At 46.7% G+C, this 14,457-nt stretch overlaps 1 long non-coding RNA gene across 1 annotated transcript; it reads left to right on the forward strand.

Annotated features, from left to right (window-relative positions):
- Positions 1-12,735: 12,735 nt before the first annotated feature.
- LOC116195303 lies at positions 12,736-14,053 on the forward strand. The gene is made up of 2 exons (XR_004154620.1): positions 12,736-12,827; positions 13,723-14,053. It is a non-coding gene; the product is annotated as an uncharacterized LOC116195303 (long non-coding RNA).
- The last annotated feature ends 404 nt before the right edge of the window (positions 14,054-14,457 follow it).

A 14,457-nucleotide genomic window follows, 5' to 3' on the forward strand; every position in this document is an offset into this window, starting at 1 on the left:
TCTCAGATGATGAACTTCCCTCAGAAGGGTGGGCACACTCGCGGGCACTACACATTGTTTGCAAGTGCAATAACTTTATCATCGGTCGGGTCATGATCGACAATGGCTCGGCACTCAATGTTTGCCCGGTTTCCACGCTGAAGCAGATGAACGTGGACTTTAACCGCATCCGTCCGAGCAAGACTGCGGTTCGAGCCTTCGACGGCTCGCGGAGGGAAGTAAATGGAGAGATCGACCTGGTGATCGAGGTGGGTCCCTGCTCATTCGCTGTTACGTTCCAAGTCCTAGAAATTCCGAATGCTTTCAGCTTGTTGCTCGGGAGACCGTGGATCCATGCAGCTGGCGCCGTTCCTTCGTCTCTACACTAAAGGATCAAATTCATCGCAGAAGATCGACTTATCACGGTCAAGGGTGAGGAGGACTACGCCATTTACAAGGAGACAGCTGTCCCCTACATCAGTATCGGGGACGATCAAAACCTCCCATTCCATTCATTTGAGACAATCTCCGTCATTCGAGACTACGGAGAGATCGGTCCAACCCGCGCTGACCGCATGGTGGGGAAGGTTTTGCTGCGCCACAATTACATCCCTGGCACCGGGCTCGGAGCACATGGGCAGGGGATCAACCGCCCCATCGAGGTCGAAGAGTACAAGAACAGGAGGGGACTCGGTTTTCGCCCTTCCTGTCACGAGATTATTGAGGCCCGCAGGGGCAAGCATCTTCACCGCCTCGCTGCACGCTATGGGAAGATCAACAGGGGCATCCTGGTTCAGCCGCTCTCCTACTTCTTTCCTGGGCCTCCACACATCGTCGGAGGTACTCTTGACGGTCCCTCCTCGGATTCAGACAGCGAGTCTGTTGACCTGCCAAACATATGCGCCGTCACCGAGGAGACAACTCCAGGGGCTTACATCCGCCTCGCGCAGGAAATGAGGAACTCAACAACTGGACCTCAGTCCCGCGTTACTCGGCTGTAATCGCCGATGTGTAAGGCCATCTATGTTTTGATATTCCCCGCGTGTCGGCATAGCCATAAGCCACACGACGGAAGAGAGATTCTTGTTATGGCATTGCGCCATCATCATTAATAAAATCCCTACATGCATTTTTCAGAATTCTCTCGTCTTCTTTTTTTCTCTCTCACTTATTCGCAGCACTTTAAATTTTCTAAGACAATTTATTTAAATCGCCAGGCTCCACTCGAATCTGAGTCTTCGACGTGTCGATTCGAACCCATCCGAGGAACTCCTTGAAGGGTCCCGACCCATATACTTCGGGGAATGACTCGACAAGGATGGTCGAGTGCCCAAGATAGAAAAGAGTTTGCGCCGCCTTGAGAACCGCCAACTCACTTCCGTGGAGCCGACAGAGGAGATCAATGTGGGTACCGAAGAAGAACCTCGCATCCTAAAGATTGGGACGGGTCTCGACTCTACACAACGAGCCAGGATGATCGAATTCCTAAAAGACTACCAAGAGGTCTTTGCTTGGTCCTACGCTGACATGCCGGGCTTAGATCCATCGATAGTCAAGCACTTCCTACCGCTTGATACAGAGAGGTTTCCACCTAAGCGACAGCACTTACGGCGGCAACGTGCTGGCCTTCTCCTTCGCATCAAAGAGGAGATTATTAAACAGATCAACGCAGGATTCCTGGAGGTTTGCAATTATTCTGAATGGGTAGCAAATATCGTGCCCGTAGAGAAGAAGGATGGAAGAGTTAGAGTCTGCGTCGACTACAGAGACCTCAACAAAGCCAGTCCCAAAGATAACTTCCCCCTACCTCACATTGACGTCTTAGTCGATAACACAGCACGCCACACGTTGTTCTCCTTCATGGATGGCTTCTCAGGATATAACCAGATTCGGATGGCCGAAGAGGACAATATCAAGATGACGTTCATCACAATGTGGGGCACTTTCTGTTACCGAGTCATGCCCTTCGGCCTAAAAATGCCGGGGCAACATATCAGAGGGCGATGGTCACGCTATTCCACGACATGATGCACAAAGAGATCGAGGTCTACGTTGACAACATGATTGCCAAATCCAAAGAAGGAGAGGACCACCTGGTTAATTTAAAGCGCCTTTTTGACCGCCTCAAGAAGTACAAGCTCAGACTCAACCCGACGAAGTGCACATTCGGCGCTAAGTCAGGGAAACTGTTAGGATTTGTGGTCAGTGAGCGAGGCATAGAGGTTGATCCGGACAAGGTGAAGGCAATCAGGGAGTTACGTCCGCCATCGACGGCCCGCGAAGTACGAGGTTTCTTGGGACGGCTGAACTACATTGCAAGATTTATCGCAAACCTGACAGACAAATGTCAACCACTCTTTCGTCTGCTTCGTAAAAATGCAGCAATTGAGTGGGACGAGGAATGTCAGAAGGCCTTCGATATTATCAAGGCATATTTGGCTCAGCCACCAGTGCTAGTTCCGCCGACACCAGATCGTCCGCTGATCCTTTACTTGACAGTGCGCCGGCAATCCCTAGGATGCATGTTAGGGCAGGAAGACGAGTCCACTTGCGCAGAACATGCCATTTATTATTTGAGCAAGAAGTTTACCGAAGGGGAGTCTAACTACCCGGAGATTGAGAAGATATGTTGCGCGCTAGTGTGGGTTATGCAGAGACTTCAACAATACACGCTCTACCACACTATCCGCTTATTGTCAAAAGCGGATCCCCTGAAGTACTTGCTCGATAGTCCATCTTCCATGAAGAACATTTCAAAGTGGCGTTGTCAGCTGACGGAGTACGACATTGAATATGTGCCTCGTACATCAGTTAAGGGGCAGGCAATTGCAGATCACTTAGCGGAGTTCCTAATCGAAGACGATACGCCAATCAACTCTAATTTTCCGGACGAAGGGATCCTTCAAGTAGATAGTGAGGAGAACAAATTCGCATGGAAGATGTATTTCGACGGCGCAGTGAATTCCACCGGTTCTGGTATCGGCGCAGTGCTGATATCCCCTGACGGACGTTATTATCCGATTGCAGCAAAAGTCGATTTTCCTTGCACCAACAACGTGGCCGAATATGAGGCATGCATCCTTGGCCTGCAAGCGGCGATCGACTTCAAGGTGAAGGAATTGGAAGTGTTCGGAGATTCTATGCTTACAATCTTCCAGACTCTGGGGCAATGGAAGACGAAGGACGAGAAGCTAGTGCCATATCACGAGTATCTTGAGGAGTTAGCGGAGAACTTCGAGACAATCTCATTCACATACACACCTCGCATCAAGAACCAATTTGCAGATGCACTTGCGACGCTCGCATCCATGGTGAGCATCACGAAAGAAAACCTCATTGAACCACTCGAGATCGAGATCGCCAAAGGCCCTGCTCACTGCGACGCAATCGAGGCGACCGATGAGCAGCCATGGTACGAAGACATTAAGCATTTCTTGCAAACCGGTCAATACCCTACATTCGCTAACCATCGTGATCGAAAAACACTTTGGCAACTCGCAGCACATTATTTCCTGAGTGGAGAAACTCTCTATCGCCGTTCTTTGGACGCCACACTACTCCGGTGTGTCGACGAAGTCGAGGCACAACGTCTCATGGGAGAGATACACGAAGGGAGCTGCGGACCCCACATGAGCGGGCTTATGCTTGCCAAGAAACTCATGCGTTTGGGTTACTTTTGGTCCACCATGGAAGCCGATTGCGTCAAACACGTCAAGCATTGCCACTTGTGCCAGGTGTACGCCGACCAGATCAAAGCACCGCCTAACGAGTTGCGCCTGATGGCAGCCCCATGGCCCTTTTCAATGTGGGGTATCGACGTGATCGGTCCTATCAACCCCAAAGCATCCAATGGACACCAATTCATTTTGGTGGCGATAGACTATTTTACCAAGTGGATCGAGGCCGTAACGCTTGCTACAGTCACTGCAAATGCTGTGGCACGTTTTCTCAAGCGTGACATCATCGCCTGATATGGAGTCCCCGAGACGATCATCATTGACAATGCCAAGAACCTAAACAACAGGATCATTGACGAGCTTTGTGAGCGATTCAAAGTGCATCACCGCAACTCCACTCCATACCGTCCCCAAATGAACGGTGCAGTGGAGGCTGCAAACAAAAATATCAAGAAGATCATCGAGAAAATGACGGTGACTTACAAAGATTGGCACGAGATGCTTCCTTTCGCGCTCTTGGCATACCGAACATCTATCCGCTCTTCAACCGGGGCAACCCCGTATTCTTTGGTCTACGGCATGGAGGCCGTCCTCCCGATCGAAGTGGAGATTCCTTCCATGAGGGTCATCGCCGAGACCGAACTTGAAGAAGCAGAATGGGCGAAGCAACGTTGTGAACAACTCAATCTCATTGACGAGAAGCGGCTAACGGCACTCTGTCACGGCCAATGCTACCAACAGAGAATGGCCCGAGCGTTCAATGCGAGAGTCCGCCACCGCGAGTTCAAACCCGGTGACCTCGTCCTACGGAAAGTCTTACATATTACACCTGATTCTCGGGGCAAGTTCGCATACAAGTACGACGGGCCTTTTGTCGTCAAGGAAGTCTTCTCCGGAGGGGCAATTATCTTAAGCGACATGGACGGGACCGAAAATGCGCTCCCAGTCAACGCCGACGCCCTTAAGAAGTACTATCCCTGATTGGGTGCTTCGTCGTTCTACAGCCGTTGCATGTCCCCGCAGCTACAACTCGCACTTCCAACACTTGTCTTCTTCCGTATTCTTCAGGCTGCGCGCCCGCTTTACTTCAGCACATTTTTCTATTATCAGCATTTATGCCATCTCCATCCAATCCTTCCATATAAGAACATCTCTGAGAGAAAAAGAATAATTTTCCCGCTAGGTTGAAAACCTCCCCGAGGCGATCTAGGCAAAAATTAGGGAATGAGGGGCATGACTTAAAATCCCGCAAAGGGGAGCCGTGGCAAAAGGAGAGCATGAATTATATCCTTGCTAAGCTGAAAACCCACAAAGGGCGGTCTAGGCAAAAGTTAAAGGAACCGAGAGGTGCGATCAGACCCTATCTTGGGCAGTCGTAGCAAAAGGAGAGCATTCATGAGAGAAAAGTCAAAATAAAATACCCCGTCAGGTCGTCGCGCGTTTTGCGGCCTGGGCAAAAATTAGGGGAAATTGTCGGTTCAACCACGAAAGAGCTGCGACACCTCGTGTGGAGCTATGACAAGTAGTGGTTTAGCGGTTTTCAACGCAAGTAAACTCTCTTCGACTTTACGGGTTCAAGACATGCCTCGAAATGAGTTCGAATCGTCGTATCCTTGATTTAGAGGATTCCTAAAGATCCTTCCTTTTACCTTAATGCAAAAACTCTGCGGGTCATGCCCGTCTTGCAAAGGCCATTCCTTCAAGTCAAATACATGTCATACTCAGGGACGTGATCAACCCTCAAACGGCCACTGAATCTAAATTCCCGGAATATCATTACATAGATTTCTGTACATATCGCAATTTCAGCAAGTTCTGCCCGACTGACAACGATCGTTGGTTATCGTTTTCCTGCATACAGGTCTGAGTGTACAGATCCCGGGAGGCGTCCCCCCGAGCGGGCGTATGTTTGTCTCGTTCGACAGGTCGCAGTCTCTATTCGGGTGAAGGACCTAAAAAGGAGCACAAGTCAACTTCGCCAAACAAACCCATGGGCGCACGACCAGCGACAGGGCGCAGTTATCACTGCATTATTTCAGCACAATACCGGCTTAACACCGAACAGATAGCCCTATGCTACCCCATAACAGTGATTCTTACTCTCGCATTCACCGTTCTTTGGACTTCGTGTCCTTATTTACTGTTTTCCGGACTTCGTGTCCGCATCTACTGCATTCTGGACTTCGTGTCCACATTTACTGCTTTTCGGACTTCGCATCCAGGACTTCGTGTCCATCTTTAACGCTTTTCGGACTTCGTGTCCATCTTTATCGCTTTTCGGACTTCGTGTCCACATTTACTGCTTTTCGGACTTCGCGTCCAGGACTTCGTGTCCATCTTTATCGCTTTTCGGACTTCGCGTCCAGGACTTCGTGTCCACATTTACTGCTTTTCGGACTTCGCGTCCAGGACTTCGTGTCCATCTTTACCGCTTTTCGGACTTAGCGTCCAGGACTTCGTGTCCATCTTTACCGCTTTTCGGACTTCGCGTCCAGGACTTCGTGTCCATCTTTACTGCTTTTCGGACTTCGCGTCCAGGACTTCGTATCCATCTTTACTGCTTTTCGGACTTCGCGTCCAGGACTTCGTGTCCACATTTATCGCTTTTCGGACTTCGCGTCCAGGACTTCGTGTCCACATTTACTGCTTTTCGGACTTCGCGTCCAGGATTTCGTGTCCATCTTTATCGCTTTTCGGACTTCGCGTCCAGGACTTCGTGTCCATCTTTACTGCTTTTCGGACTTCGCGTCCAGGACTTCGTGTCCACATTTACTGCTTTTCGGACTTCGCGTCCAGGACTTCGTGTCCATCTTTATTGCTTTTCGGACTTCGCGTCCAGGACTTCGTGTCCACATTTACTGCTTTTCGGACTTCGCGTCCAGGACTTCGTGTCCATCTTTACCGCTTTTCGGACTTAGCGTCCAGAACTTTGTGTCCATCTTTACCGCTTTTCGGACTTCCCGTCCAGGACTTCGTGTCCATCTTTACCGCTTTTCGGACTTCCCGTCCAGGACTTCGTGTCCATCTTTACCGCTTTTCGGACTTCGCGTCCAGGACTTCGTGTCCATCTTTACCGCTTTTTGGACTTCGCGTCCAGGACTTCGTGTCCATCTTTACCGCTTTTCGGACTTCGCGTCCAGGATTTCGTGTCCATCTTTACCGCTTTTCGGACTTCGCGTCCAGGACTTCGTGTCCACATTTACTGCTTTTCGGACTTCGCGTCCAGGATTTCGTGTCCATCTTTACCGCTTTTCGGACTTCGCGTCCAGGACTTCGTGTCCATCTTTACCGGACTTCGCGTCCAGGACTTCGTGTCCATCTTTACCGCTTTTCGGACTTCGCGTCCATCTTTACTGCTTTTCGGACTTCGCGTCCAGGACTTCGTGTCCATCTTTACCGTTTTTCGGACTTCGCGTCCGCATCTTTACTGCATTTTGGACTTCGTGTCCACATTCATTGCATTCCGGATTTCGTGTCCAAGTCTATTGCATTCCGGACTTCGTGTCCTCATTTACTGCTTTCCAAACTTCGTGTCCGCATTCACAGCATTTTGGACTTCGCGTCCACATCTATTGCATTTTAGACTTCGTGCCCACATTCATTGCGTTCCGGACTTCGTGTCCGCATTTACTACTTTTTGGACTTCGTGTCCTCACTTAATGTATTTCAAGTGTGCATCCACATTTACTAATTTATGGTTTTTACTATTTTTGCAACAGGCCTACATATTAGAAAAAACGAGGAGAATTGCCAAACGATCGCCAGGACCAAACGAGGTGCTTCTTATAGTCTTTGGCTGCATCCTCTATCCGAGCACGCAACCAAAGAGGGGCAAGCTGTCAGCACCTAATTTCGGTCCATCGGCTCCGAGGGGGGCAAAATTGTCATTTCCCAATTTATAACCTTTTCTTAAAAAAAAATTTATTATTTTTTTTAATTAAATTAAATATGTTAAAAAAAGAAAAAAAAAAAAAAGAGTCGGGCAGGGCCGGGCAGGCCGGGCAGCGTTGACCGGCTGCCCGTGACCCGCCGGCCCTAATTTAAAAAAAAAAACAAGAGCTTCGGGCAGGCTAGGCAGGGGCCGGGCAGCGCTCGCCGGCTGCCCGCGATCCCCGGCCGGCCCAGAACCCTAATATCGCGATTTCCGCGATTTTCGGCCAAATCAGTCGAAATCTCAACGGAAAGGTGATGGAATTGCAATTAAATGGAACAGAAATGCGATTCGGCAAGGGGGGAACAGAACCCAGTAAAAGAAATCGCGAAATTCTTCTCGGATTGGGGGAATTTTGCAAATCGGAGCTCGATTGGAACCGCGCCGGAAAACCGTGAAATCTCCGCAATCTCGACCGTTCCGGCCACCGGTGAAGCCCAGATCGGAACCGGCGTCCCCCAGGCGGCGCTCAGAACACTCACCCGCTCCTCTTCGCGCCGTCGTTGCGGCGCCCAACGGCCGGAACCGCCGCTCTCAGCCGCTCGGCGCCGCCCGCGTTACCGTCCGACGAATCCGCCACTAACGGGCTTCGGCCCATTGCGTTTCCATTGCAGGTCCAACCCAGTCAGCCCAGCCCGTCAGCCGCGGCCCAACGCCTTTCGCGGCCCAAGTCCCAGTCCGGCCCGAAATCCAGTCCAGCCCAACGCCCCTCCGGGCGGTTTCCTCCTTCGGACGGGCTGACCGATCCGATCCGACCCGACCCGTCCGTCCGGCAGTTTTCTTATATTACAGAAACGTCCCCAAACTTTCGGACTAGGTAAATTCTCAACTTAGTGGCATGATTAGGGCTCCTTTCCTGAATATTATTGCTTGCTTGATGGATATAATGTGAAATGAGTATTCTTGGGTCGCGTAGGTGATCGGATTTGTCCCGAAATCGATTTTACGAACTTTCCATTTTGTCACATTTCAGCCCAGAGGACTCATTTTATTTTTTTCAGATCTGCCCCGAACTCTAAAATTTATTTTCAACCAAGTCCCGGTCATTTTACTATTTTTCAATCAGTCCTTGGATTTTTTTTTGAATTTCTCAAGCACCCCAAAGGAATTTTCAAGTTGTTTCAGTTTAGTCCCTAGGCCATTTTTCACCCTTTTCAGATCTGCCCCGAATTTCAAAATTTATTTTCAATCAAGTCCCAGTCATTTTACTATTTTCCAATCAGCCCTGGAATTCCCATAATTTTTCAAGAACCCCTAGGAACGTTTCGAGTTATTTCAGTTTAGTCCTGGGGCCATTTCTTCGTTTTCAGATCAGTCCCGATTTTCAATTTCATTTCAAATAAGTCCTAGGACATTTTCAGTAATTTTTTTTACAGTCCCCATTTTTAGAATTTTCAAATCAGTCCCCAATATTTTCAAAATTTTCAAATCAGTCCCTACTCTTTTAAAATCGTTCAATTCAGTCCCCTGGACACTTTCTAAAATATCCGGCCCTTTTCTACTTGGATCACCCACCGACAATGTATGTGCCCCATTTAAATATTTCATATTTGTAATTATGTGACCATGTCGGAAATTATGGTTTATCGGGCGGTCAACTAATGGCCATCTCGACGGCTCGAAATCCGTAGACTAAAGCATTCAGCAAGTTTTTTTTAATTAACCTAAAATTCTACACATGGGATAATCGGGACGTTAAATTTGGTTAAATTAAATCACTTGATTTCTTTAAATGGATTGCATGAATTGATTAATAATTTGTAATCGCGTCGACAGTTCAAGAACTGTTAGTTATGCCCTTTTTAAAATTCACAATTTCAAAAGCACCGAGATACGTACAACGCAATCTTGATTTTCATGCACACACATATTTACCGATTCAAGGGCATGATTACCGGTTCTTGTCCTGCCGTAATCCCAGCGTAGGTTTGTGCATAGAATTGGTCAAAACATGGAAAAACGGATTAATCACAAACTCGGCTTAGATCAAACATGGGCAATAGTCAAATAGAGGGTTAGGTTTTGGGTTTTTAGGTGAAAATATTTTTAATCTGTAAAAACCATATTGTCACGATACAGAATAATTTAAAAACAACCCACACATTCGAGACTTGATTATGGACATCACGTCTGTCGGGTCCGTTAAAATAATGCCGAATGCTACATACCCTATCCATCACCCTTTTTGCTTGTTTTAAGGTAGGATTTGTATGCCAAGATACCTCGGTTAATAATCAATTAATCCATGTAAATTCGGCGATAACAAAACCCCATTGATTGTTTATTTGAGTTTGCTTGTTACATCTTTTGCATTTGATTGTTATGCGGATCGTGCCCGACCCTTTAGGACTCGATTCACACAGGGTCCAACGCCCATAACCGTCGATCACAGGGTCCAATGCCCCCATACACCGAGTGCGCATTTAATTTAATTTTCGGTTAATTTTCCAAAACTATACGGTGAGTATGAGTGAAATCATGGCCGAATGCGAACCGACCAGGATCTAGTCATTGTAGCTTTTTATTTTTATTTATCTATTGGAGAGAACAATGTAAGGTTTTATATTATACATATATTCATGTAAAATCCCGGTCGGAGAGTGGACGGTCAGAGTGTTTTTTTTTTCGAATTTACGGTGTCAAAACGTGTAAGATGAGCGGAACTTAATTAAGCGGTAATTAAATAAAAATGGCAAGCCTAGACAAGCTAGAGTACCGATAGGGCATGCGAGATATAGGCTCGCATGTAACAGAATCCCCGAATTCGGAACCTCGGGTTTCGCAGACCATATGCCTTAGCAATTAGGTGTACCCCGTACCCCTAGACCTGGGTAACTTGCCGACCCTCGACCTTCGGGTCGTAAAATGGCAAGTGGCGACTCCTTCTCACGTGCGTCCGTCGCGCGTCCCCGGGAAGGTGGACACTCCCAAGCCGCATTGCATTTAGGCGCGCGCATGCGTGCCTCGACGAGACGAAATTCGGGTGCGCACAGAAGTCTTTGAAGGTGAAGGCTCCTTGGCATTTCGGTATGAGGTAGATAAATGTGTTGTTCCATTCCTTGAGAATGTGGCCCAATCTAAAGAAGTTTTTAACAGCTAATAGAAGAAGTGGTTTCACTATTTCTCCATAATACTTATAGAACAGGAAAGGAATTCCATCTGGTACTGGTACTTTGAGATTTGGGATGGAGTTCAAGGCCATGAGAATTTCCTTGTCGTTCGGGATTTGAGTTAGGCTTTCATTCTCTGCTTGTGTTATGGTGGTGTTGATGAGGCTTTCCATATCTTCGAAATAGTTGGATGCGAGTTGTTGAAGAGCTCTTGCAAGTTACTAAGGAAATAATTGTCTATTCCTTCATGATCTTGTCTCCATTCCCCCTCATTATCCCTAATGGCTGCGATGTGGTTAGATTTGCGTTGGATGACAGTTGAGAGATGGAAGAATTTAAAATTTATGTCTTCTTCTTTCAGCCAAAGTTCCCTCCATTTATGACGCCAAATAAGATCTTTTATGATAAGGTTTTCTTCGAGTTTTGCTATGAGTTTTTATTCTTGCTCCTTGGTCTCTAGTGTTAGGTACTTTACTTGGATTTCCTTGAGTCTTTCCATGATTCCTACAGTGTTAGTGTTGCAAAATCCAGATACCTTTTTGTTCCATTTTCTAAGATCTTTCTTTACTATTTTAATTTTGGAATAGAGTTGGTATGCCTTCGAGCCATGCACTATTCTATTCCAAGCATTTTTTACAATCTCCTTACTAGTTTGGTCCCGGGTCTAAGCTTCCTCGAAATGAAAGGGTCTAGGTTTGATAGAGGAGCCCATCCATAGTTTTAATAGAATAGGATTATGGTCAGAGCATATTTGAGGGAGGTGGAAAACCCCCACTCTTGGAAATGTAGTTCTCATTCATTGTTTGCAATGGCTCTGTCAAATCTTTGTTTTATGGAAGCTAGGCCTAATCTCTTATTTCGCCAAGTAAAGGGATTGCCAGTGAAACCAATATCAATACAATTAGTATGGTTAAGAAATGTGTCAAGGAAGGATCGTGAAGATGAAACAAAATTACGACCTCTTATCTTATCAGAAGCAGCGCAAATTTCATTAAAATCCCCTATTATCAACCAAGGTCGATCAATAGAATTGGCAAGTTTAGTTAGCTCAGACCAGAACAGTGATTTTTCATGGAAGTAAGGTGGTCCATATATTACAATAAGTATTCAAGGAGCAGACAAGACATGGTGCTCAACAATAGCATCAATATAGTATGAAGAAGATTTGAGAATAGTTAACTTTAGCTCAGTATTCCTGAGTAAGCACAAACCACCTGCTGCATTTGAGGAGTCTACCGAGAAAATGCCATCGAAGTTGCATTGCTTTGCTATTTTATTGCAGTGGTTGGAGGTAGCTTTGGTTTCAGAGAGAAAGATCAAACTAGGACTTTACTTCCGGACGAGGAGGCGTAGAGCTCGAATTGTCGGTTTTCCTCGTATACCTCGACAGTTCCATACCAGTAGACTCATGGTTGCATTGTGGGCTTGATAAGGACCACCTCCTCGGCCATTTAGATGTCATCGATGTTGGATTCTTGTTCCATCTCCTCCTCACAATAATCAGCCATCATCCGTTAGGGCTCCATCTGCTGTTCCATCGATCACTAGTGATTGTTGTATTGCATTACAAGCCAGTGATCATTGTGGCTACTTCTTACCCTGGGGTTCATCGTCCGCATGAAATTCTAATCTCCTTTCCATGATTCTCTGATTGTTTATGGTCCTGGAGTAAGGCGCCGAGAGTTTGAGGAAATCTTCTATCGTCATCTCAAATTTTATTTTCCTCTTTGGAAATGTGCTTACAATCTTCTCGGTGGACATAGCGCCGGCTGTGCTTGACAAGTAGAAATGCTTGCTAGAGCTGGGGGCCTTGGGCTGGTTCTCTTGTGGGGATGTTGTTTGGTATGAGCTGAGAGCAGATTGTCGGGTTGAGGTCTTGTGTGGGCTGGGGTTTTGGTATGGGCTGGCTACGTATGGGCTGAGATTTCGGTATGGGCTGGCCTCCTCTTGATATTGGGCCTCTACTTGGGCTTTTTGTTCCACTAGCCTAGAATACAGAGTATCAGTTGATAGGGCCCGCGATCTAACTCTTTTCCTCATCGCCTTCTTCCTATTTCCTTCCAGTTCAGCCCTGCGAAGAAAATCCTCTTCAGTGGCAAAGGGGTTTACCATTCTTCTAACGGTCAAAAGGTCAGAGCACATTCCATCTGTAGTCGCAAATAGGTTTGTGTTGTCATTTCCATATATCGTGTCAATCGCAGATGTCTCCTTGTGCCCTAATTTTTGGGTAATTGCGCCACTGAACCGAGTTTAGGAAGGGGTTTCAGAATCTGGGTTGTGGGTAATCGAGATTAGCGTTGGCGTTGGTACCGATGGGGTAGCGGTAGAGTCCATGGCTAGCTGCTGTGGTGGGAGGTATGCTTGGGCATCGAATCGTAGCCATGGGCCGTACAGGTCCAGGGTCGCTGGCGCCTTCGACGTACAGTTGCCTTGGTCGTGGCCGAGTGTCCCGTAATCGTAGCAGAAGGTCTTCAAGTGTTCATATTTGAAGAAAACCCAAGTAGCCACTCTATTCTTCCTTCTGATTAAGTGCCCATGACATAATGGTTGTGTAATCGGGACCTTGATAAGTGCCCTCGACGTGACGTACCACTTTGGGAGCGACATGAGTCTTTCCAATCTATTTTCAACACCTGTCTTGCTCTTTGTGCTAGCTTTGTGATGTTTCCTTTAGAGAGCATTTTGGGTGGAATGCCCCTGATTTGAATCCAGAATGAGACAGTGTCAAATTTGATATCTTCCATTGACAATCCTCTGTCCTAGCGAGCTATCATCATATGGACCCCTTGGACCAACCAAGCTCGGTCCTTTTCAACATAAAGCATGTCTCTTTTGTCTTTGAAAAGGCAAATGAGAAAGTCGTTGGTGTATTTTTTTTTGATGTAATGGCGACGTCTTTTCTTATATTCTAGGCTTGTAGTAGATGGGGTATGATGGCTTTTGGAAGTGGGGGTTTAAATCCGAAGGGTTTGATGAGGATGGCTAATGGTATTTGGTCCTGTGTTTCCTCTTCATTGGTTGGCAGGTCTAGGATGTCTTGGCTGTGAGCCATGGACACCTGAGAGCAGAACACTTTAGAGAGAGAGGTTTCAAGAGCCATAGGGTCCATCAGTGGTGGTCCATTGCTATGTTATAGCAGCTCCTTTTCCCCATTTTCTTCTCATGAACAAGAGGAAGAAGAAAGAAGAGAGATGATGATGTGGGTGATCCCCTTTTTTCCTCACTAAGCCTCCTTTTAAAGCCTTCATCTTTGTCTTTAGCTTATTAATCTTGAGACCCACCAACATCCACTTGAACACATGCAAAGGCCCACAACTATTGACTCTATCCAAAAGTAAGTCGATTCTGCAGAAAAAGGGTAGCACAACGTGCAACTTCCAGTGTCGTTGCAAATCTGAGCAATCTGACTTCTGCTCTGTCTCCAGCATTGCAACTTTAAAAATGCAAGTTTTGCAACTCTGAGCAATCTGTCCATTGCTCCTTTGGCAGCTATCATTGCCAAACAAGACTGAACGAGAGCCAAAATCATCAAAAATGCTAACCAAAGAATTAGACATAATACGACATCATACTTGACATAAAAACCATCGAAATTGCGAACTTCAACGAAGAACTACCTGAAATTCATGCACAATGAGGAATAACAAACTCCCAATTATCAAGACTCATCAAACGTGACTGATCTATTAAATTTACTAAAATGTTATCAATAGATGGTAGATTTCTCCCTAGTAGTAATTGAGAGGGCAAACTTTCCAAA

Source organism: Punica granatum, chromosome 1 (assembly GCF_007655135.1).
Source record: "Punica granatum isolate Tunisia-2019 chromosome 1, ASM765513v2, whole genome shotgun sequence".
In the NCBI taxonomy this organism is placed as follows: Eukaryota; Viridiplantae; Streptophyta; class Magnoliopsida; order Myrtales; family Lythraceae; genus Punica; species Punica granatum.